This window comes from Orycteropus afer, unplaced genomic scaffold (assembly GCF_000298275.1).
Source record: "Orycteropus afer afer isolate SDZICR_OR568_19922 unplaced genomic scaffold, OryAfe1.0 scaffold00468, whole genome shotgun sequence".
NCBI lineage: Eukaryota > Metazoa > Chordata > Mammalia > Tubulidentata > Orycteropodidae > Orycteropus > Orycteropus afer.
The window spans coordinates 1,884,490-1,888,305 of NW_006922055.1; positions in this window are offsets into that span (position 1 = coordinate 1,884,490).

A 3,816-nucleotide genomic window follows, 5' to 3' on the forward strand; every position below is an offset into this window, starting at 1 on the left:
TTTTGCTTCATAATCTCTCATTGTCTATAGTTTCTCTACATTTTCCTGTAGTTTTAGGTCCACTACTTGATTAACTCATAATAAAAATGGAGATTAGCTGGTGGTCATAGATTATATAACAACTTCAAGCTGCCTAAGATACAAACCATTAAATTGTAGTTCTTTAAATTTACAAATTAATGGGCTGTTTACAAACTAACTGGCAATAGGAAAGCTTAAAGGTGAAATGGAAGATGTTCTGGATACATTTTTCAAAATTAATTATATTTATTTCATATGATATTAAATATTTTTGGTTAATATGTCCATTTTGATGTACACTAGAGAGTTCCTCTAACAGAACAAGGGGACACTGCATAGTTTAAAATCAGGAAAGGAGTGCCTCAGGGTTGTATCCTTTCCCCATACTTATTCAATCTATATGCTGAGCAAATAATCCAAAAAGCTGGACTATATGAAGAAAAACGTGACATCAGGATTGGAGGAAGAATCATTAACAACCTGAGATATGCTGATGATACAACTTTGCTTGCTGAAAGTGAGGATGACTTGAGGCACTTACTGATGAAGATTGATAAATAGAGTCTGCAGTATGGATTACATCTCTATATAAAGAAGACAAAAATCCTCATAACTGGACCTATAAGCAGCATCACGATAAATGGAGAAAAGATTGAGGTTGTCAAAGAATTCACGTTGCTTAGTTCTACAATTGACACCAAAGGAAGCAGCAGTCAGGACATTAGACAATGTGTAGCACTGGGCAGGTCGGCTGCAAAGGAACTGTTTCAAGTGCTGAGGAGTAAGGATGTCTCCTTGAGGACTAAGGTGCGCCTGACACAGGCCATGATATTTCCAATTGTCTCGTATACATATGAGAGTTGGACAATGAATAAGGAAGACCGAAGAAGAGTTGATGCTTTTGAGTTGTGGTGCTGGCAAAGAATGCTGAAGGTACCATGGACTGCCAAAAGAACTAACAGACCTGTCCTGGAGGAAATGCAGCCAAGATGCTCCTTGAAAGTGAGGATGGCCAGACTTCATCTCACCTACTTTGGTCATGTTGTCAGAGGGGACCATTCCCTGGAGAAGGAAGTCATGCTTGGTACGGCGGAGAGTCGATGAAAGAGGGGAAGGCCTTCGACGAGTTGGATTGACACTGTGGCTGTGACATTGGGCTGAAGTATAGCAAGGATCATAGAGCTGGTGCCCGATCAGGTGGTGTTTCGTTCTGCTGTGCATGGGGTCGCTATGAGTGGGAAGTGACTTGACGGCATCTAACAACAACAACAGAGAAGTATTAACAGCTCACCTTCCCAAAGTAAATCATTGTGATTTGCTTAGATAATCTCCTTAATTTCCAAGCTTTTTGTTTATGTTAATATGTAAAGAAGTTAAAAGTTATTATTAACATGTAAGGAGTATATCTCCTGTAATTTCAATACAGATCACTCAATCTTAAATTGGGCTAGTTTACTGAAGAGCAAAATGTTAGGGTTTAATATTGCTTCTCAAGGAGCTCTGGTGGCATAGTGCCTAAGGCATTTGACTGCTAACCAGAAGGCTGGCAGTTCAAACCCACTAGCCACTCCTTGGAAGGAAGGTTGGGCAATCTACTTCTGTACTGATTCCACCTTGGAAACCCAAGGAGAGGTCGTTATGAGTAGGATCTGACTCAATGGCAGTGAGTTTGGTTTTGATTTGGTTTACTCAGAAAAGAAAATATTCTTTCCTTTCTATATCTACCTCATTAAAAAATATCAGATTCACATATAAAGAAATATATTAATAGTATTTTGCTGTGACTATATATTTTTTTTTCACATATATCACACCGACTATAGCATCTATCCTTTTGATTCATCAGCCCCATAATATAGATTTCTTTGTGTGGTATCATTGAGCTTCATGCCAATATGTATTAGAACATAAGACTATGTATGACCTTTCCTTAGTTAAACCATTGTATATATTGCCTCTTCAATGTATGTAGTCATTTTAATTACTTTTCAAAGCTTTATCAATAAATTAGCAGCAGTTTCAATGGACTGTGAAGGAGTTTTTCTTTCTAAGGCATTTGACTGCTAACCAGAAGGTTGGCACTTCAAACCCACCAGCCACTCTAAGGAAGGAAGACTGGGCAGTCTACTTCCATAAAGATTTATAGCCTCAGAAACCCAATGGAGGTACCTATGAGTCAGAATTGACTCAGTGGCAGTGGGTTTTTTTTTTTTTTTTTTTTTTGGGTTCCGTTAGGAGTCCTAGGGATGCAGTAATTAAAATGCTCAGCTGCTTACCATAAGATGGGCAGTTGGAACCCGTTAGCCACTCCACTGCAAAAGATGTGGCAGTCTGCCTGCAGAAAAATTACAGTCTTAGAAACTCCATGAAGCAGTTCTACTCTGTCTTATAGGGTGGTTGTGAGTCAAAATCATCTCTATAGCAGTGGATTTGTAGTTTTTGTCAGGTGCTGTCAAATTATTTTTTTCTACTCATAGTAGAACTGCCCCATAGGGTTTTTCTTAGCTGCAGTCTTTAAGGAAACATATCACTAGGTCTTTCTTCCCAGGAACCCTGGGTGGGTTCAAACTACTAAGCTTTCAGTTAGTAGCCCATTGCTTAGCCATGCCACCAAAGCTCCTTAAAAACCAAACAAAACTCACTGCCATCGAGTCAGATCTGACTCAGCGACCCCTCCTTGGGTTTCCGTGGCATTATCACTATGGAAGTAGAATGCCCAATCTTCCTTCCGAGGAATGGCTGGTGGGTTTGAACCTTCAGCCTTCTAGTTGATAGTCAAATGCCTTAGGGATTAAGCGACCAGAGCTCCCAAAGCTCCTTACATTTATGTAAATTGTACTCTTTGGTGTGGTTGACAAAAAGTAAAGCAGGTATAAATCCATATAAAACCGAACTCACTGCCACTGAGTCATTCTGACTCACAGTGTCCCCGCCCCATTTGGTTTCCAAGACTGTAAATCTTTACAGTAGCAGATCGTCTCATCTTTCTTCTGAAGAGAGAATGGTAGTTTTGAACCACTGATCTTTTGGTTAGCAGCCAGATGCCTTCATTACACCACCAGAGCTTACTGTATAAATGCATATGTTGTTGTTGTTGTTATTTGCCATCGAGTCACACCCGACTCATAGCGACCCCTCCTTGGGTTTCCGAGGCATATATCAAGTATTTTTTATGCTGAATGTTGTTTTTCATCACCCTAATCTTTGTTTCCCCAACCTCAGCCTGCAGCTGGGGCCATAAGGAAAGAAGCACAGGCCACATTAATATTGGGGTTCAAGGAGCAAGTGTTGATTTAAAGTTCACAGTGGTTAGGGAGAGCAGCAGCATCTGTCCATAGAGAAAGGTTTTCATTTCTAGAATTGACTTGTCTCCTTAAATCAAAGAACGTATTAAACCACTGCAATGAATAGGTAAGAATTGATCTAAGAAATATTATTGATCAAGAGCATAATTGTCAAGTGGTGGTGTTCAAGACAGTAAAGGACTAATAAAGATCACTCAGCTGTAGGCAATATTTCAAAGCTTATTTGAATAGATAGATAAAACTTCTTTGATTTGGCTAACGTTTTATCAATTCTAAATATATCTAGTTTATTTAATTTTAGATGAGATTTCCTTATTTTAGTGATTTTAACTATTTCATGTAAATAACAAAGCATAATAACTTGATTACTAGCTAATTAATGGAAATTTGGAAAGTCTTTTCTAAACTTTTCATATAGGTACCCATTTCGTCTGCTATGGAACAATATAATGAATGCTTCTTGAAGGAAGGAAAGTTTGGAATTTTTTTT